General features: G+C 37.4%; 1 pseudogene; it reads right to left on the reverse strand.

The window, feature by feature from the left end:
* Positions 1–8,077, reverse strand: part of LOC108424944 — a 409,614-nt pseudogene extending 401,537 nt beyond the window's left edge.
* Between the last annotated feature and the right edge of the window lie 15,257 nt (positions 8,078–23,334).

The raw sequence follows: 23,334 nt of genomic DNA on the forward strand, positions 1-23,334 counted from the left end.
GCAAAAACATCAGCATTAAATTGAGTAGATAGAGTATTGCCTTCACACTGTTGAAAAGTCAGACAAGTCTAAAAACATAGATCTTATTTATTCAATGAAACAGACACAAGCCAAGCAGCACAACAAAATTCTGCCTGAACCCAAAACAGCTCAAAAAAGTTTTGTTTCAAACCAACTGCAGCATAAAAATGTCAAAATTCTATGTTAACTCTATGGTAGCCCTATGAAATTCTTTCTAAACAAGACTGTGGCCCAAAGTTCTGCCTGAGAACTCTTTCTGAATCTTGCCCAAGCCCAACAAGTATCTTGGCCCTTGAGGCCTTAGTGGAGTACATGTCAGTGATTTCCTTGCTCAATATACTACCAAGTTTACTTGATGTGATTAAGTAGGATTGCTAAACTATGCTGAACATAGACTCCTGGCTTAGACTTTCAGAACTGGATGGTTTTGGTAGGAACTAATTATTGTTTTTTCCTCTGAAAGAAAAAAGTACACTGTGGTCCATAAAGAACAAAAGAATACTTTATCTGCAGGGAACATCTAATTTTCAATACATCACGGAATATGTCAATTTAGCAACACTTCCAATCCCTGCAGGGGTGAAAGCCAGTTCCTCCAGAAAGCTCCTGTCTTGCCTGTCAGACTTCAGTACAATTCATGGTATCCAAAATATATAACTTAGACTGCAGACAGATCTGAAGATACTTAGAAATAGAGAAAAAGTGTCATGTGGATGAGCTTTGGGCAGCTTCCATGTACTATTGCAACTCATTCCATTGCACCTATTTTTCATCAAGGTCTATTTTTGGGTTTATTTAACTAAATAAAGCTTTGTCTGGATCCTTTTTTTAGGTCAGGAATCCATGTAGACAGGTTGTCTTCATTTTTTAATCATACTTTAAGTGATGTAGTGAAGGTGGACATGGAGACAGTTGGTGTGAAAGTAGAGGAGGCAATGGATAGGGCAAGATGGAGGCAGATGATCCGCTGTGGCGACCCCTAAAGGGAGCAGCCGAAAGAAGAAGAAGACTTTAAGTCACTCTTGATAACGACATCAGCTAAAAGAACATGGCTGCAAACCTGTCAAAAACTAAGTTAATGCAATAGGCTTCTGCAGTCCACATAAACATCTATACATTTACAATGAAAGGTCAACAGTGAGTGATGTGGTCAGCTCTACCTGTGATGCACCTCCACAAGATCTGTACAAGAGAGAAAAAATGTGAGGAGAGATCATGATCTATGCTTTTACCTAAAACAAACTGGTACGATCTGAGGGGAATGACCCAGTTTTGTGGAAAAGAGTGCTATTCAAGGAGTTCGGCATGGTACCTTATTGATGGTTCATCTCACTGCAGAACCATGCTGTCAAAACATTCATATCTTTGCATTACCTGGAATTCAACCCTCAGCTTCAAGGCATGATGTGCTCTATTTATGTGGAGCTAAAGACAAACTTAAAAATAAAGACAGAAAATCATGTTTGTGAGAAATATTTGTGACATGATTACTCATGGCAGGGCTGTTTTGAGCTTGTTTATTGATAAATGTCAACCCTGTAGTGCCACTTGGAAACACTACTGGGTTCATTCCTGTGAACAAGTGTTCTTTTGCACAGAGCATTTCCATGTTTTACCAACTGCACCAAATCAGCTGTGTACATGGTGACATAAAATAAACTGACCCAGTGGCAAACTTTAACTATTAGAGTTAAGCCTTCAGTTTGGGCTACCAATGTCAAAACTCTGTTTAAGATTAAACACAGATTTAAAATAGGTGTTAGAAGGTTGTAATAAGCATTCTGTTTTTTTTTCAATGCTTTTAACAGACATTAGTCCAAAGTATTATAAAAATAATTTATTCTCTGTTGCATCACTCACTCAAAAGGGACATTACTGCAGGATAAATTCATTAAAAAGTCACAAAATAGCAGCTAACATCAGTATACAGACGTGCTTGACATTTATCAATGCATTCTGTCCACATGTTTACCTCTTTGTATGAGTAAGAGGCTTCCCAGACATAAAGATGGACACAGAAGGACTGGTTCAAAATGAACTGAAGCCTCTTTCCAATTAAATCGAGTTGAAAGCTAACTTAAGCTGGTTTTCTATTTTGGTGCTGTAGTTTGTCTAGCATATCTATGAGCCTGTCCCTCTGATGAAACTGCTGAATATATCTTGAGATAGAAACTGTCCTCTGATTTGTTTATACTGATGCCATCTTGCTGACTCTGCCAATGCAAGCCCCTGCCAAGAACCCCTTAGGAATGACGCAGCAACTCTGTCACTTACAGCCTTCAGAGGAATTGGCCTAAAATTGATTGTAATTAAAAACAACAACTGTTGTCTCTGAGCAAAAATGTACTCACAAGTTCATATTGCCAAAAAAGAAAGTTCGTTATGTACAAACAACAACATTTGGCATAGCAGTCTACTTCTCTCTTGGCATCAGGGCACATATCTTTAGTTGGGACCAAGGATGACTACTTGGCTTAGTCCCCAATAGAGCCAAGAATCTGCTCCATCTGGTAGTTAATTACTCTTCAGAAGCTTTCAATAACTCAATCTTCGCTGCAATGCACAGGGCATTGATTTTGACGTGGAGGATTTTACAGTAACTAACTGTGAGTTATTGGATGTGTAAGACGGAGAAGCTCCACAGGTTCTTTTTTATTGTTAGTCCTAATATTAATATGCAGAGGCTTCTGCCCTTTCTCTATACAAGCCCGAGATGGTTCAGTTGTTGATTAGGGTTGCATAAGGTATTATGCTTGGCTTTAAGAGGTTCTTTCACCATTAAAGAAAACTAAGGGATTGGAGTGAAATGATTAAATGTACCCTTGACATCCACCAAACGAACTAACCATAAAATAAATCCAGTAGCCTAGCAAGTCAAGCATGTTTGCGTCATTGAAAGTATTGTATGCAATTAACAAAGTAAAGGCAGGTCCAATAATCATAATCTAACTTTCTGTGAAGGCCTTTCTTTTTTGTCTTCACATGCAGTACAACCTTTTGACTTTTTAATCCTGATTTTTCCTCCCACTGTAACAGCACTGGTGTTTCTTTAGTGGAAAACTGGATCTAATCTAATCAAAGCAAATGCCTTATTCAGATGCTGGTCAGGTGCATGCCCAGAATTTTTTATGGCCCCCAGATGAATGCATAATTGCCTTCATGCAAATGTATGTCATGCACAAATAAAGTGCAGTGGTTCAGAATTGGCACTTGAATCCATCTCTTTAGGCTAGCCACGGTATGTTCATTTAAATAGAAAACCAGGCTACTTCATACTGCAGCTCTAGTGCCTTTTTTGAATGAATCATTTTGTCTCAGGGAAATTTTAAGAGGCCCAAATTAACACAAAATGCACATTAACATAATACCTACTTATGAAATTCCGGTCAATGTGCCGTTTTGGCCGAACTGGCACTGGCCAACTGGCAATTCACCGTAGTGACATATTTTTGTCATCAAAACCAGCTGGACTCATGCCATAGAGAACTGTATTGCATAGATAGATGCAAATTTGACAATTAGCATGAGCTTAAAGAATCAAATCTGATAGAAAGGTAGACTTTGCTTTTTGCTTTGCCTTCTTTCTTTACTGTTTACTGTATGTCTGCACATAGCTGGGTTATACTGTCAATGTTAACTCGACTGCCTACTGAAAAATACACTCCCCTGGTAGCCGCTTGATTTAATCTCTTACGAAAGGAGGGTTAGAGTTGACTGTGGTAAGTTAAACTCAGTTGCCCTTGCAGGGTGCAAGGAGAGAAAGATTTGTTTATATTGAAGATTGACAACAGGCCCTCATTGCACCGAGCCATGACTCTCTCTAGAGACTCCAAACAGCTCAAGCAGTGAGACGAGCGCAGAAAGGCTGGAATCTACCCTTGGTGCTCACTGTGATGTCTGTTATTTGACTGTCAGTCTGTGCCGAATTATGGGATGATTGCTACAATGGTCAAGATTCTCATTCAGAGCATGTTTTTGAGTCGGACCACACCTCTGCCTTCAATTTTCTTCTCCAAATCCATAACAAGTAGCATTTCTGTGCAAGTGGAAATGCAAAAATTCCTGTGGATGTTGAGAATAATAAAAATATTCCCCTTGATGTCCAGACATAGTCTGAATCAATGTTTGGCTGGACATATATAGCAGGGATAGCAGTATCTTCTAGCTGAGGCAATGAAACTAGATAGTTGAGTCCTTTGTACAAAATGCAATCTAGGTTATGGATTCAGAAACACACAGTTCTTTAAGTTGCAGGGTTGCCTCACCCAATGCAATTACATACTAAAATGCACTGTTTGTGATGTGCTAATATTAGTAAAACTGACCTTCAGATGTAGCGACTACAAGCAAATGCAACAGCTGCATTCGTTCAAATACAATGGAAATAATGGTATTATTTCAGTGTCAAATCCAATGCATTTTTTGTTTGAAAGTATATTAGTTGCACTATTTAATTTTCAGTTCAATAGATGCATTAACCCCGCGACCCTGATGGAGAAGCGGCTTAGAAAATGGATGGATGGATGGATAGATGCATTAATTCACTTTCCTTTTAGATCCAATGGTTGCATTACTTCAGTTTAAAATCAAATGCAACAGCTGCATTAATTCAAATACAATGGCTGTATTAGTTTAATTAGTCAAATGCATTATTTCAGTGTTTTGAAGTGTATTAGTTGCATTGTTCAAGTTTTAGTTCAAATGACACTGCTATGTTAATTCACATTCAATTCAAATGCAACAGGTTCCATCCATCCATCCATTTTCTAAGCCGCTTCTCCGTCAGGGTCGCGGGGGGATGTCGGAGCCTATCCCAGCAGTCTTCGGGCGGAAGGCAGGATACACCCTGGACAGGTCGCCAGTCCATTGCAGGGCAAAATGCAACAGGTTAATTATTTTATTTTAGTTCAAATGCATTTTTCTGAATTATTTCAATTTCTGTTCAAATTCAATATAGCTGTATTGATTACCTTTGCATTTAAATCCAATGACTGCATTGTTTTATGTTCAATTAATTAATTCATTCAATCAACCTTAATATAAACTCAGAGTACATTGAGAGAGACTCTCATTTACAGTGTAGTTGAGCCAATACAGCAATCATTGATTAAGAAAAACAGTAAAAACATAACAAATAATAAAATGTAATAATAATCATTGTTTATTACAATAAATAAATAAATACATTAGAAATAAATGGATAAAAAATAAATAAACCATTATAATTCCAACAATATAGTAACTTACTGAGTAAGATAAAATAAGGATAAATAAAAATATAATGAAATAAAAATAATAAAAGATACAAAAAACAATAGGTTGACCATATTGAAATAAATAAAAACAGAATAATACAATTGAAGCAATAACTAAAAACATACAAAAAAATTAACAAAAAGTTACCTTCTCGTTAACTTCTAACTCAAGTGCAACAGCAGAATTAATTTGCTTTCAGTTCAAGGGCAACATCTGTATTATTTCAATTATAGTTCAAATTCAGTGGCAGCATCATTTCAGTCTTAGTTCAAATGCACTGCATTATTTTCAATATTGTCTGCAATAAATCAGTTTGGCTTCAAATGCACTGGCTGCATTATTTTGCTTTCAGTTCAGATGCACTTGCTGTGTTGTTTTCAAATGCACTTGATGCATTATTTCACTCTCAATTCAAATGCACTTTCCTTCTACATGCCTCTGGAGTCTCATTCATGCTCGGCATTACCTAGCCAGCCAAGCCCAGGGGTAACCCACCTCCTTGGTTCATTTGTATGATGTCACTTTTGGTTAAGACTGTGCCACTGACACCGACTTGCGTGTATGCTCGAGTGGTTCATTAAGGCCACCGTCACATGGACTGAGCAAAAAGGGAATTGCAGACAGCTGGTCAGTTAGCAGAGCCAGCGGATGCCCCCTGGCAGTCTCGCTCTTATTCCATCACTCTGTGGCACAAATGGATCTTCAAGAGCACAACTGACAAGGCAGCACAGAAGACGAATAAAACACACTCCAGGGTTCCAGCCCACTCTTGGTTCATGGCCTTCGCTTCCCCAGAGCAATATTATTAGTGGGAAAAAAGCACAGTCTTAGCAAAAAGGGGTCTATAAATAAATAAACAGTATATAAATAAAAGTAGTTTTGTGGTGTGTGACAATAGCAGAACCTTTGTTAACATGCCCTTTAAAGAAAAATGTAAACAAGTTCTGAATTATTATATATATATATATTATGACTTCTCAACTTGAGGAAGTGATTTTATAGAAAACACACAAAATATGACATGGGCAGTATTGATGGTACCCTTTCCTTAAATTTTGTTGCACCCCCTTTAGCAGCATTGACAGTCTCCAGACATTTTTGGTAACCATGTAAAAGCTCCTTGCACAAGTCAGCAGGTAGATTTTTTTCCTCACTCCTCCACTGCAAACTTTTCAAGCTCTTGTATGTTTGTAGAGTGTCTCTTCCCTAAGGCAGATTTCAACTGTCTTCCAAGATTTTCACCGGGAATGAGATCAGGACTCACAGAAAACATTTCCATGCATTTAATAAACCGATAATCGCAAAAACTTAGATTTTGCAATCCGATTAATGCGTTTACATGTAGTTGAGTTGTCAGGTAATGGGGAGTTAGTCTACATGAGTTAGAATTCAGATTTTGGCCAATAAGACATTACTGTGTAAATACATCTGCTGATGCACATGGACACATAATCAGTTATGTTCCTGGACTCATAGGGTGTTTTGGATCTTTCAACATCTTACACCCTGATCCAGGTGACCCAGCTGGGGTTGATCAGACCCCAGCTTGTGTCCAGATGTCTTTAGCAGTGGTCATGACACCTGCTGGTGATCTATTGACCAGGGCTGCCTGCTCCTCAGCTGTGACAAAGGCGATGGTTTTCTTGGAGGGACAAAACTGCTTTGCCCACACAGGTCCAGTGCTGATGGCTTCAGTGATGGTCTTAAGGACTTGGTCACGCCTCCATGATCCTAACCCGGCTTGGCCTCTCCCACCAGGCTCCTGTGATGCAGCCTTGCCTCAGCCTCTTGGACAGCCTCCTCCTCCCTCCACTTCCTGCCCATCCTCACTTGGATTCCAGTTTTGGACACCTTCAGATCACTAGAGTCCCTGTACTACACCACTTCTCTAGCTTCTGTAACCTTGAATTCCTCTTCCAAGGATTTGAAGGGCAGCTGCAGTTTGTTGTTGCGCCCATAGAGTGTGATGCTGCTCAGGCTCTTTGGTAACCCAAGCCATCTCTGGAGGTGGTTGCTGACTTTCCTCTCTAAGGTCTCAACTGTAGAGAGTGGGATGGCGTAGATGAGGAGGGGCCACAGAATCCTGGGAAGGACGCCATGCTGGTAGACCCAGGATTTGAACTTTCCAGGTAGACCGGACTTGTCCACAGATTTCAGCCAGCCATCCAACTCTGCGCAGGTTGACTGGATAGATGTTGAATCTTTCAGAGAGCTGTCAAAAACCTTGCCCAAACTCTTGACCAGCTTGTCTCTGATCATTGGAATGGCTGTGCCCGCGATGTAAAACTGGAACTTGTCCTCCACCTTTCCTTTACTCAGCACCATGGATCTTTATTTGGCAGGTTTGAAATGCATCCGGGCCCACTTCATCAGCTTCTTGAGTCCCTTCAGAATCCACCGGCAGCCTGGGACTGATTCTTTCATGACTGTCAGGTCATCCATGAATGCCCTGATGGGTGGCTGCCATTGTCTGGAATTCATTCAGGGCCCTCTGCACTCTGGCTCAGCGGACTTGGAGCATATTCATGGCCAGGGAGAACAGTGTCACAGAGTGTCACCCTGTGATGATGCTGATCTCCATTCTGTGCCAACTAGATGTAGTGGCTCCAGAAGAGACTCTCATCCTGAAGTTGTAGCAATTAGCAACGAGGTCTCTACACCTACTAGGGACATGATGTTTTATCAGAGTGAGCTGGACTAACTTGTGTGGAATGGAGCAGAATGCATTTGCCAGGTCAAGCCATAACACTGACAGGTTGCCTTTGTTCTCTCTGGCCTCCCGAATTAGCCGTGTCACCATAACGAAATTTACTTAAACTCTACTTAACTATATACTTAATTCAGTGGTGTAAGGAAAGTTTACCAGAACTTTATAATACAACTAATATGCATACTGTTTTGTGCAAAAGTCAGAGACTGGCCTAATCTTTATTTAATTTCCATTCGAAATGGGAATTACGTCAATAGTTGTTCAGCATCAGGGAAACAATATCACAATTGGTCCCTCCCAGTTCTGTCCAAGTGCTCCTATTGTGTTTACTTCCCAGTCCTGTCCATGTGCTTCTTTGTTTTGGTTTTCAGTCCTGCCCTCTTGTTTTGTGACTCCACTCCTGATTGTCTCCACCTATGTTTCAACCTGTCCCTCATTTTGCCCTCATGTATTCAAGCCCTGTGTTTTCCCCTGTGTGTTTGCAGGTCTTTTTTTGGATGTATGTTTGAATTGTTGTTTGTTTGAAAGCCTGTTTTGACGTGCTGTTTGTATAGTTTGGATTTGTTTTTTTGGTTGTATTTCATCATGTCTTTCCCTCATTCTATGTGTTGGATCTTTGAACCTGGACTGTCATGACCACGACCCTGGATTTGCCCTCAATAAAAGTCACTTATCTCAGCATATGCGTCCGCCTTCTCGCTCCCTGGCATTACAAACAAATATATATATATATATAAAATATATATTTTAATATATTTAACATGTATATGTATATATATTTATATTTCATTATTTTCAAGAGACTCCCTTTCAGTTTCTCAGAGAAATCTTCAGACTCAAACCTGTTTCCAAAAAAGTTGGGACAATGTGCAAAATGTAAAGAAAAAGAGCATGCAGTGATACGCAAATCATGTAAACCATATTTTAAAGGAAGATACTACAAGGACAATATATTGGTTGCTAAAACTGAGAAAATTGATTGTTGAAATTTGATGTTAAAAAATGTATGCCCATTTTTATTTTGATGCCAGCAACACATTCCAAAAAAAGTTGGGACAGGGGCATGTTTACCACTGTGCTGCATCACCTTTTCTTTTAACAACACTCTGTAAGTGATTGGGAACTGAGTAGACATTGCTGTAGTTTTAAAAGTAAAATGTTTCCCATTCTTGTTTGATTTAGGATTTCAGCTGCTCATTAGTTGGGGATCTCCATCATATATATTTTTTTCTTTATAACCCTCCAAATGTTTTCAGTGGGTGACAGGTCTGGACTGCAGACAAGCCAGTTTAGCACCTGAACTTTTTTAGGATGAAGCCACGCTGTTGTAATACACAAAGAATGTGGTTTGGCAATGTTTTGCTGAAATAATCAAGGCTTTCCCTGAAAAAGATGTCACCTGGATGGCAGCATATATATGTGTATATATTTTATAAACCATGTAAATATCATTCAGCATTAATATTGCCTTCACAGATGTGCACGTCACCCATGCCATGTGCACTAATGCACCCCTATACCATCATGAATACAGGCTTGAGTGGTCTTTAGCCTGGAGGACACAGTGTTTATGATTTCCAAAAATAATTTCAAATGTTTATTTTTCAGACTATAGGACATTTCTCCACTTCACCTCAATCCATTTTATATGAGCTTGGGCCAAGAGAAGGTGGCAGCATTTCTGGATCTTGTTTATATAGGTTGCTTCTTTGCATTTTAGAATTTTAACTTGCACTTGTGGATGCAGTGATAAATTGTTTTCACTGACAATGGCTGTCAGAAGTGTTTCTGAGCCCATGCAGTGATTTCCACTAATAATGCAGTGCCGCCTGAGGGCTGAAAGATCATGCCCAGCATATTCTGGTTTTAATCTTGTCCCTTGCATACAGCAATTTCTGCAGATTCTGTGAAACTTGTAAAGTTAGTATGCACTGTATATAATGAAATCTACATGTTCTTTGCTATGTTACACTGGGAAATGTTAATCTTTAATTGTTGCACTATTATCGCTCACAGTCTATCACAGAGTAATTTCTTAAAGACTCAGCTGCACTTCCTGTGTAGATGCAGTGTAAACAAATAAGGCAAATGCACACCTCTTACAGTCAGAAAAGTTTTGGTGGGGGAAAAAAAAAATTAACTAATTTAATAAACTAAGTTAATTCTGATACAAATGTGTAGCACCTAAAAGACAATATATTGACAGAAAACACTTGGGCAGTCCATACACACATTACTTAAACTGTACTGAAAACACTACCAGTAGTTTCATTGTTAATGGGTGTGTTGTTAAGGTGTAACTACAAAGATATTAGAGACTCATCACATCAAGTAGGACCAAAAATATGTGAAGAACAATTTTGTTTTAAAGAGTCCTTGGTTTTAAGATGGGAAGGATGGGGTAGCAGTTGGGTGTACAAAATTACGAACAGACAAATTGGATACAAAAAATATATACATCATGTTGTAGGCTTTTGGATAAATGTCCTTTAAATATGTTTTTTTTTGGAATGAAAACTGAAAACTGAATAATCCAACAGTAACAGTTGTAATGCAATTGCAGTGTAACGATGATGATGAAGTGTAGTGTAATAATGTATTGTAACTGGCTGGGAATTAAATGGTCAAAAGGTTGGTGGTTTGCACTGTACAATACTGTGCTACTACTGCTACTACTAGTACGACTCCTCCTCCTACTACTACTACTACACATACTACTACTACTACTACTACTACTCCTACTAATAATAATATTTTCTTCTAGATATTTTAAAAGAGCAACTAAAATGAGTTGTTATGTTTCTATATATAACCATTCCCTTTGCTAAAGAACTCTTGAATAACCCCCATTTTTTAGTAGTGCAGCATCAACACCCCCCTGAAAGTCTTGGATTTTTAATGGAACGTAAAGATGTCTGTCAGACTGGAAGAAGGATTACACTAATGGAAATCTGTTTTTTAGTTCCCGAGACAGGAGCACTGCAGGCGATTGTTTGTGACTGATCCGTGCAAGGCATGAATGATAGGTGCATTTTCAATTCAGCCTACCTTCAGCTCGACTAATGAGTAAGACAAGGAGAGTCTATTGTGAGTCTGAATTCAAGACGACTTTGACAAAGGTACACAATGAGATTCAATTAAAAAGTGTCACTGCTTGTTTAAATTTTAATTTACCAAATGAGTGAGTGCTTCCAATATTCATTTGAAATTGCCAAAAGGCTCCAATGTATCTGTCTAAGTACAAAAAAATAAAAAGTGGAAGAAGAAAGAAAAGAAAAAGTTCTAATGTGTTTGAAATGCAAAGTGTCAGTTAACAGCGCAGCAGTGGAATAATGAGTAAAACTGGTTTTGATTTAAGACTTCATTTCTTTTTAAGAGCAAAGAAGTTCAGGATTCAGAAACAAGTCTGTATGTGAGGACTTGGAAGCTTAAGATGGTGTGCGTCGATTTATATCAAATGTGACAATGGCAGAAAAATGTAAACTGACCAAGGAAAAACTGACATAGTCTCTTAGACATTCTGAACACATCTTCACCCATTTCACAATGGCAAATGCAATTTTTCAGTTGAACTATGCATTTTGCTTCATTAACATTGATGGAATATGCAGATGCAAATATTGTGGCAGCTGTACAAAGTCATTGATATCAAGAAAGCTGCAGTTGTGCAGTCTTTGTGAATTGTCAATTTCAGCCCTAATTGCTCCCTAGCAGCTCAACATAGAGTCACAATAGTGTCCTAGTTAATTCAATAACAGAGTTATTTATTTAAAATATCTGCAGAAATGACAACTAGAGGACCTCCTGAAAGACTCTTCAGGAAGAACAAAGATTATTACAATTTCAGTCTAATAAGCCTAGAAGTCCAGCTCAACAGTAGAGTAAAACACTTCAAGAAACCAATGGAAGCACAAGTTACCAGATTTAGCAGTCCCACCAGATCTAGTGGCCTAGAATTCACAGTAACATACAATGCCGTCTGACTTTTTCTCCAACTCTTCTCAATTCCCTTCACGTAGACATGGTGCATCTCATACACGCGGCTACCTGTGGAGAATGCTGAGTTTCTGAAAGCTGACCAATGGGTAAAAGAAGTGTGATGCATCACCTTGGCAGTGAACAAAGCCAGTCAAGAATCCATCCATTCCAATGCATTGTGTCTGAAATTTATATAGATTTCTTCCACTGCCAGAAAATGGCATAACAATAACAAATGGTTGCAATCTAAGCAAGTTCCCAATGATTCATTTTTAGTGTGAGCAGAACAGTGAGTGTTTTGTCTCACTCTGATAAACGAAAATAGATGCATTCAATAAAGATGACAAGCAATTTTAAATGCCACATTTTTCTGGCTCAGTGGGTTTCTATTTTAAAGAAAAAAAGTATGTGTATATATATATATATATATATATATATATATATATATATATATGTACAGACTTATTCATATATATCTATATGACTTGGCTCTGTACATAACTGACAAGCAGAGCTGCCACAAGCCCAGACTGTTTTGACTCCCTCTTTGAAGACAGCAGGATATGGTGCATAACAGGCTGTAAAAAATAAGGGGATTTTTACTAAAAGTGAACCACAAACTAACACATATGATTGCACAATCCTGAAAGCTTTTTGTGGAAATTACACAAAATAAAAGTTTTAATTCAAGAACATTGTTCAATTGCACATGAATAAAATGTGTTTCATAAACGCCATTATTGTTGTTTAGAGTACCTCTTTTAGCAAGAATTATGAAGAACACATTTCACTCATGTGCAGCCAACAATTGATACATTGAAATCACATACATTTCAAGCACTGCTTTTTTCAGCGCAGAATAACTCAGCATTTATGCCTTAGGCCACCCCAACATTAACACCTTAGGCCACCCCAAAACTCAAAATCAGTGTCTTTAGCCACCCATTATATATCTTACATGACCTCAACAGCACTGTTTTCTGATACTGATACTGCACTGATATTCACATCATTCCTTTAGGCTGACCCAATATATCTGGCTTAGGCCATCACAATGTCACTGCTAACACCCCAGTATCACTGCCCCCATACTGCTGATTTAGGCCACCCCAATATCATTCCTTAAGGTTACCTGATAAACTCTGTGATGACATGTGATGGCTTAGTGCACCCAAATATCACTGCCTCAATATTACTGCCTTAGGCCACCCAAACATCATTTCTTAAGGTTACCTCATAATCTCTGCCTTAGGCCACCCCTAAATCGCTGCTGAAGACACCTCAATATCACTAGCTCAACATTACTGCCTTATTGCACCCCAACATCACCACTGTATGCCATCTCAGCATATCTGGCTTAGGCCATCCAAATATCCCTTCTAGTGGCTGCCCAAAGGTCAGTGTCATAGGTTGCCTCATCATTTCTACCTTACACTACTCTTCTATTACTGCAGCATTACTGATTTAGACTACCCAAAAAATCTCTGCTTTAGGCCACATCAACATCTCAACCATATATATGTCTTCTGCCTCAGACTACCCAAGCCCATCTCAAAGTCTCCATTCCAACAACTTTGCCGTAGGCTACCTCAACATCACTTTTACATGACACCCACATTACTGCCTTGAACTATTCATACATGTCTATCCTGGGCAATCCCAACAGCACTTTGTCCAACTTAGGCCATCATCTCCGTCTTGTAGCACAATATCAATTCCTTAGACAATACATCATCTCTTTCTTGGGTTGACCCAATCTCTGAAACAGAAATTTCTGATTTAGGCTGACCTGATGAATTACTCAACATCTCTGGCTTAGGCCACTTGAAGGAGTATATAAAAAAAATGCATAAGTAAAAATAAAATTGCATTTGCAAAATTTAAAAATTGCAAATTTGCAAAATTTAAAAATTGCAAAAATAAAATTGCAAAATTGCATAAAATTTAAAGCATGTAAAGCAATAAAACAGAACTACATTAAATATACACTTAAATAAACATTTGATTATCTAAATAAAGGCATGAGTATAAAACAAAGCTCTTAAATTAGCTTTTTATAAGAAGATATATTGGGAGATCTCAAGTCTTCAGTGTGTTCTAAGAGCAGCTAAAAGCACTGTCATTTATTTTACATCTAACTCTGGGAATGGCTAAGAGACCAGCACTTGTTGAACTGACAGTTCACTAAGGGTTATACACAGTGAGCATGTCAGAAATGTATTCAGGAGCAAAACCATGCACAACACTGAACACAAGTAAAAGCACTTTAATGTTACTGTGAATGTTTTATGATATTCTGACTTTGACTGACAGCCAGTGGAGTGAGGTAAGAACAAGATTTCTTTTTCCTGTAAGTCGCCTTGTTACACCATTTTAAATAAAGTACAACTTTAAACTAGATGTTTAACAAAGTCCAGAACAAAGAGCATTCCAATAAATGTATGAATCAGCTTTTCAGCATCTGCAAGATGGGCAGCCAGCTGGCTAGACTGATACAAGAGTAATTACTAACTAAGTGTTCTATAACACCCTTGGGACTTGATGTGCTAAGCTTTTTGTGCCAGTTTCAGGGACAAAATGGATGTATGAAATTGGCAAACGAGCATAAGCATCCAGCTTATGGACCGTGTGCTTGGAAAAACACAAATTGTGTTTCTCCCTTTAACAATGTAAGTGATGAGGCTTGATCCAAGTGCAAGTGAGTTTTATTGACAGATTTTACAGAGTGCAAGAATTGATTAGCTGAAGCAAGTAGAGCCAAGAAAGCAAAGGAGGATAAAGTAAAGCTGAAAACCTGCAAAGGGAAAAATACAAAACTAAAAGCACAAATCACACAAACAGTCATCGGGGGTGAAAGGCAAAATATACCTAGCACATACAGGGGTATAAGTACACTGATAACAAACAAGAAACACCTGAGAGTAATAATGAGAGTGTTTCTTTATTTCACTGCAACTTTTGGTGACACATTATTTTAAGTGGTACTTTTTAGACAAAACAAACACTCAAGAGACTGTCAAAAACATTTGAGGGTTAGGTTTTTGATTGAGGTTAAGGTTCATTTGTTTATTTTTAGGATCGGGTAAGGTCAGGTAAGGTTAGGTTTTGGGTAACGTTGGGTAAGGTTATGTTGTGGGTAAGGTTGAGTAAGGTTAGGTTTTAGGTAAGATTGGGTAAGGTTAGGTTTTAGGTAAGATTGGGTAAGGTTAGGTTTTTGGTAAGACTGGATGAGGTTAGGTTTTGGATAAGGTTAAGTAAGGTTAGGTTTTTGGTAAGGCTGGCTAAGGTCAGGTTTTTGGTAAGGTTAGGTTTTGTGTGATAGAATTAACATGTTTAACAATACCAAGGAGCTGTGCTGGTGACATTCTATGTAAATAAAAATAATGCATGGCTTGTTAATACATTTGAACGAGATCTTAATGTATGGCCATTACTTAACAAGGTGTGGGAAAGAGATGACTAGGTCGTGGCCATGACTTGGTATGGCGTGAGAACGAGATTATTATTATTTTTTATTTCTACAGGATGTCACCAGCGGGGCTCCATACAGTACATCTGTAATGTAATGTAATGTAATGTACATCTACTTAACATAAGTAATGTATCAATAAAACATCTCCAAGGTCTTTATTTCAATTTTCAGAATTCAGAATTACTCAGATGCTTCACTAATGCTACTTGACTGCTACGTTGTTACTGATAATCTGTTAATAGTAATAGAGTGTCACCCAACTTTTAGACCTTGCACCTCCCAAGTGCAATGCCTATGGGTGGAGCTATGTGCAGCTTGTGCAATCACCTTGGTAAATCAAATGTCATTTCCAGACACTTTGTGGGCACTTATCATGGTCACATTAAGGCACATTTTGCGGGGGGTTGAGACAATGATTTTACAGAAAAAATTCTGTTATGAAATGACAAAGCTTTTCTATTTACCATGGAGCAGTGAATACATTAAGCATTATAAACAAGCATTTTTTTATTGCTCTCATTGTCTCAAAACACAAAGAGTTCAAATCATTAGACACTGCAGTATAAAAGTATGGCTGGAGGGCATTTGGATTACATTTCTGAGCTTGACAGCAAATCTGTATAAATCCTTAGTCATTTGCAATTTTCTGTTAAGATCTCCATGCACTAACAAGACAAGGGGGATGTACTGTAGATGTGTGGAAGTGGAGCCAAAAACATGTCAGGTGTTCAGCTGAACAGGCTCATCATAGCTTAAGGTATCAACATTCCAGTTTTTATTAGAGTTTTAGAGCTAAATGTGCATGACTCAAAATGTGTATGAATCAGCCATGTCAGTCTTCATTTTTTGAGATCTGCTGTCATCTAACATTAGCAATGCTTCACATTTAACCCATCAGTGAATCTGCACAGTAGCTTGTTTTCTTTAATTAACTTCTGGCCCGCCATCTCGTGGTTTAATGCTACAAAGGAAACAATAAACTTCAAAAACAAAGTGCAAAGGCAAGAACCACCAGGACATAGACAAACATTATTAATGGTGTAACACCGCATCGTCAATCAGCACGAACAAGAACTTCCTTTGAAATCACTCAGGTTTTCTATTAGTTTCTCTTCTATAACACTTTCATTGTGGGGACTCACGATTCAGATTCTTGTGCTGTTTTGTGCTTTAGCACGACAGCTAATTTAAAATTACGTGTGAATAACTACAAGTCTTGGTCCATGTATGTAAACTCTGGTGACAGTTTAACATCATAAAGGTCAGAGATGCCTGATTAGGCAGATTAGTCTGAGCACAATTCTGCAAAACCACAGGCTAAAATGCTGAGATAATATTATAGATCTTGGAATTCAAAGCAGATCTTGTGCCAATGATTTTTTTCACAACCTCAATAAACTGGATACAGATCGGCTTCATTTCAGCTCCGGGGGGTGGAGGGGGGGGTGGCGGGGCACAGTTCATACCATCTGATCCATCTTACTTACACTGACTGTTTGCCATTGATGCTTAATAAAGTTCTTTTTCTTTATTACCAACATAATCGACATACAGATCAATGCAGCTACTAAACAGAGAGCTGAAAAAGAGAAGTGCAATGATAAGACCAGAGGGCGACTTTACCTACGTTATCTATAACAAATCAAATGAAAAAGTATTAAAAGCGACACTTTTTTGGGTTTAACAAAGTAAATAAATCTGCTAGACCTACTAAGATAGCTAATTAACTACTGCTAACAAACTATACTACACACTACAGCTTTAGGTTGGGTTGCACCAAGAAGGATTAAGCTTAAACTTGGGTTAAATCAAGAAACAAGGTTTATCTATTATTTACTTTAAGCCTAAGTCTACTCTAAATGTAATCCGGGTTCCATTTAAACTGTCATTTTAATCCTGGATCGAGATCACTGTACTGGTGCCAGCGTACTTCCATCGTTCGTTTAAACAGCGTTTTTTTTCATACATTATTTTTATGCATCAAATCATCCAATATGGTGGTGTGGTATACTGTTAAAAGGACTGAAATCTCAGAACCTGATTCCCGCAAACTGTTTAATGATCAATTATTCACAGAAGTTACGATCATCTCATGTCTCATAAATAAGAAATGAGTAAGCACTACTTTTACTTTGGGTGTGCCAATTCAGGGAAATTTGGCTGACAGTTAATAATAAGTGTTCTCTGCAGAACAGAAAAACTAGCTCCCATATATATATATATATATATATATATATATATATATATATATATATATATATATATATATATATATATATATATGATATATATATATGTTTATACACACACACACACACACACACACACACACACACACACACACACACACACACACACATATATATATATATATATATATATATATATATACACGAAACTAAACACAAAGCACTTAAGAAAACAAGTAGCTTTTGTGTGCATCACTGAAAAACAAAAAGAAAACATCAGCAGGACAATCGAAATGAATGGTGGTTTCAGGTTTTAATCACTAATTTGTTGATCTATGTTTAAAATGAAGTGGTGCAGCACAACTCAGATTAAAATAAAACATATAGCACTATGTTACTTTGAAGACTTAGTGTAGATGACAACGTCATTGTATTTGCACCTAGTGTAAATTAGCCCTAGTGTAAGTTAGCCCTTTAATGCACAATATGACTCAAAAGTCACACCTCTGAGTTTTTACTTTTAATATCTTTGATATAAATAAATTTCATCATTCAGAATGTTATTAATCTTCAATTATTTTGTTTTTGATCGCCAGTCCTTTTTTATATGTGTTTATTTATTTATTTATTTTTACTTTTCGATTAAACATTTTGCATCACTAATGAAAGGCAAGGGTCATAAAGGATCAGTTTTCATTTGTTGTGTCATTTATTTATTACATATTTTGTGCTCGATTACCACAAATCATTATTCCATTCTTCTTTTCTTACTTCATGAACAAAAATCGTTATATTGCTACGTCACGTTTATACACTGGGATCAAAAACTAACTCATGTATGCAAGTGTGATAAAACCACACACACATACAAATTAATGCCTTTAATTTTTGTGTTTATTTGTCACTTTGTCACACGTAACACACACAAATCACTAAGAACTGATAACAGTGATATTTAAATGTATTAAATGTATGCCAACTACATGTTTGTGCTCCTTGCACACGAGCCAGACGCACTGGGAACACCAGCTGCTGTGCTGTTCCTTATTACTCTGCCTTCCTGTCTGGATGTCTCTTATGGCTGAGTGGTGGATGTGTTGGGTTAACAAGTGGGGTAAGCTGCACTTACCACACTTGGCATCTAAATCAAGGGAAACACATAGCTCAGAATTTACTTACTGCTAAAATAATAGTTTAAACAAAATTTTTATAATTGTTATTTTTATTATCTATTTAATTTTAATTTCTTGTGCAGGGTGTTTACTTCTTTTACACCCAAGCTCCCCCATAACCCAAAATAGAAAATGTGTGTGTGTTTATATGTGTGTGTGTGTGTGTGTGTGTGTGTGTGTGTGTGTGTGTGTGTGTGTGTGTGTGTGTGTGTGTGTGTGCGTGTGTGTGTGTATTACAATATGTATTTATTTATTTATACATTTATTTATTTATTTATCACACTTGCATACATGGGTCATTTTTAGCCAAGTGTGTAAACTTATTTATGATGTAGTTATACAAAAACTATTCATAAAGTAAGAAGAATGACAGAAGAATGAAAACATCTGGGGTATTAAAAAAAAACTCAATAAACACTTGGAATATTAAATGATGAAATACATTGATTTTGAAAGATATAGCAAAGAAACAATCATTCATGCATGCAATTACCATGTAGAATACATAACATGGGTCTCATGTTGTGTATTAGAAGGAGTTTGCATAGCTTGTGTATCAAAGGGTTAATTTAACCTGTTTTGCTGCCAGCCACCCTCAATCTTGTTAATCCAAGTGGGAGTTACAGCCTGCTTTTAACCTGGCAGTGTCTTGCATGATCACAGGTGGCTGTTTAATTCACTTCACTTTTAAACAGCCTTCACAGTGTTGAACATTAGAAAATAAAATCTTAGTCTGCTACAGTAAAGGAACATGAAAGATACTGAATGTACATAGACTACAATTCCCATGGGTCCATGCACAGGGACATAAAAGCATGATGAAAAATATGGATTTAAACCAATGATGCTTCATGTTTCAGTTATAGTTGTCTGAAAACAATATGATTTTTGACAAATTCAACAACCAAAAGCAATCACAACACACTGTTAAAAAGCAAAATCTCCATGTAAAAGTCTTTGATATAAATGTAAAGTCCCCACAAATGTAAAGGAAATCACAAAGCTTTACCTGGACATTTGGGCCTGTTTTATTTTAAGCCCTTCAGCACTTACTTACAGTAGGTTATGCAATAAAACCCAGTTTTAAAATCACATGACATCATGTCAGAGATGTTGCTGGCCTTAACAGGAGCATGATATTAGTTATTTCTAATTTAACACAAGTCATTAACATGTGTGCAAGTTCTGTTGTTTAAATTATATATAAATTCATCTTGAATTAGAAATGGCTATAATAAGCACTTCCACCCCATGACATCATTCATTACAACAAACTGCTGCTGGTTTATTACTTTTACACTACTATGCAAAAGCTTGGAATCGATTCTTATAATAACATCTTTTGTTATTTTGTGTGCAAAAATTATGTATCCAATATTTTTTTTCATATTTTGTACAGGTCACCAAAATGTATTTTTGGGTGATTTATGCAGTATTTCACATATTTTGGCACAATTAAATAATTAGGAAAAAAAATAAGAAACTACTTAATAATATGAAAAAACTGCAATTATTCACAATAACTGTTTTTGTGTTGCAGTAGGGTGAGAGACTTATAATTTGAATAGACCCTTTATGTTATGTCGATGTTTCTCAAACTTTAAAATGTTCTGCAGAGTAGTATATCTGATTTAGACTGAAATACAGTCTATTGGAGGAGTGTGCCACTGGCTATAGCAGCTTTGAACCGTCACAAAGAAATAACTATCAAAGAAATGTGCTGCCTCACCTGTTCCACTGCTCTTTGTAGGAGCACCTGTGAACGCAGGTCAAGGCACATTAATACTGAATGTGTCCCGGAGCCATTTCTGCCGTCCTCTGTGGCTTCGCAGACTATATAACACGCATGAAAGACTCCTGTAGCTTATACTAGGCTAAACCAGAAAATAAATTACTTTGATTCGCTAGGATTTTACAGATGGTTGTACTGGTCATCAATCATTGTTAGGTTTTGCAGATGAACTGAATGTAGAGAAACCACACTGAATATTATATATGTTTCATGGTGGTGGTAAGCCGTGTCCATCAAACACAAAACATGCCTGGTGAAAAAGCAAATTCACTTGCCTTAAAAAATAACTTTAAGTAGTTACTACATTTTCTTCACACTGAGTTTGTCTGTTTGAATTTCTGGGGAGAAAAAAAATAAACAAAAAAAAACAAATTGCTAATAGGAGCGGTTCACTGGGCTGTTTCCTATTAAGCTTCAATCATGTGAATTTGTAAACTTAAAAATAACTTTACAATACAAATAAAAAAATGGGTTAAAAAAAAAACATACAATATAAAAAGAGCTAACATTGCCTGAAATGTTCCCTCTATACCTCACTTAGTGTTCACTGTTCAATGAACTGTTCCTCTCAAAGCTCACCTTGGAATATTAGCTGTTCACTAAACTGTTCCCTCCAAGGCACAGTCAGTGTTAATTTTCACTGAACTTTCCTCCAAAGCTGTCTCACTGTTTATCAAACTGTTTTGTCCAAAGCTCACTCAACATTTGCTGTTGTCTTAACTGTTCCCTCCAAACCTTATTGAGCTTTACCTGTACAATAAACTGTTCCCATCCAAAGCTCACTAAGTGTTAGCTGTTAACTAAACTAAACTCAAAAGCTCAGTCAGGGTTAGGTGTTCACCAAACTGTTCCCTCAAAAGCTCATTTGCAGTTATCTGCTCACTGAACTGTTTCTAGTTCATTTGAAGTGAGCAGATCATTCAAATGTACCTTCTAAACCTCAGTTAGCTTTATCTCTTCGTGGAGCTGTTCCTGCCATAGCTAATTCAGGATTAACTGTTGACATAACTGTTCCTTTCAAAGTTCACTCAGTGTTAGCTGCTCACTGAACTTTTCCCTCTAAAGCTAACTCAGGATTAGCTGTTGATTGACCTATTCTCTCCAAAACTCAGCTTTAGCTGCTTCAGAATTAGCTATTGACTGAACTGTTCCTTTCAGAGTTCACTCAGTGTTAGCTACTAACTGAACTTTTCCCTCAAAAGCTCACTCAGCATTCGCTCTTCACCAAACTGTTTTTTGTCTACTTTTGACGACACACACAGAACAATGCTGCTTTCATCTCCCATGTGTATTCACCGCGTAAAACTGTCAATGTAGTGTCACCAGCATCAATTTCTCTTGTTAGATCCATGGGAACAGCATGGCCACCTGTATTCTGGTGCACGTTTGATGCAAATAGGATTATGCATTTTTTTCCCCCCACCCACACCACATTCACTTTCAACCACACTCAGCGTGGTGACTCAGCTGGCACAGGTATTTGAAGTACTGACTGACTAAATAAATAACCACAATATGCTTAATTATGCATGCAAGCAAAACCTCACAGTATCAGAAACAAAACTGCTTATGCTGTCTTTTTCCAACCATTTAATTGATTTGTGCACTTTAATTACAACTGCCTACCTTCATTGATCAGAATGAAAAACGTTGCTCATGCTGATTTGGAAAATATTTAATAGAGAACTGCATATACAACAAACTAATTGCAGCCATAGTGTGGTTCACACAATATATATTACATTCCTTTGGGCATTGGCCACACTCGTGTACCTGGAGTCCACTGTGTCTGACCACATCCAGTTGACATAGTTAACACACACGTGTGTTCCTGCTCTAATGGTGTATTGATATTCTTGTTATTGCCTGCTTCCTCACAAACAGCCTCTTGAGATGTCACCACTTTAAAGAGATGTCCGGCACTCTGAGATGAAGGCAGAGAAATGCGTGAGGCACCTGCAGATGTGAAATGGAATCTGGAAAAACAATTTCACTTACGGAGTGGTCCAGGCAAAATGCAACCGCTGACTGCATTTACGCAAGGCAGCCCACTTTCAGGGAGAAAACGAGAAACTGATGTGGAATTATCTGAGGAATTGAAGAAAAAAATGTAGACATAGATGTTAGAAGTGAAACACTTCTCCATGCCTCCCAGCCTAAAGTTATTAATGATATTTGCATAGATTTCACTGAATTTGAGAGATTTCCATTAAAATGAAATTCAGTAATCATATGTGCATTCAGCTCAGTAAGAGGTGTTCCCTGCTTTTGGTTTTCCTTGTTCTTTCTAAAGCAAAACATACATGTGTACCAGTCACAACTACCAGGCAAACCTGATTGCATGTACACTGTACATCCACATGTATCTAGACAGCAGGGAATCTGGCTGCTTTAAGGTGTTCATATTGCTTACACAGATGTATAATTGCACATAGCTTGTATAATCTCCATAGAAACGCATTAAACAGAATGAGAAACTTTGGAGTTGCGCACAAGAGCCGACACTGTTAGAAATTAAGGTTCTGTACAGGTACATTTTTCATTCAATAAGGTACAAACAATGTAAACATTCCCTTAAAGGTACATCAGTGGTTTTAAGGTTCAATTGTGTATCCGAAATACATATTTCCAGGTACAAAATATATATTTGTACCTTTTCAACATCAACAGAACAATAAAACAAAAAGCCTGGAGATGAGACAGGGTGTGAGAACTCAATACAACTTAGAAAATAAAATTTCATT

Source organism: Pygocentrus nattereri, chromosome 8 (assembly GCF_015220715.1).
Source record: "Pygocentrus nattereri isolate fPygNat1 chromosome 8, fPygNat1.pri, whole genome shotgun sequence".
Lineage (NCBI taxonomy): Eukaryota > Metazoa > Chordata > Actinopteri > Characiformes > Serrasalmidae > Pygocentrus > Pygocentrus nattereri.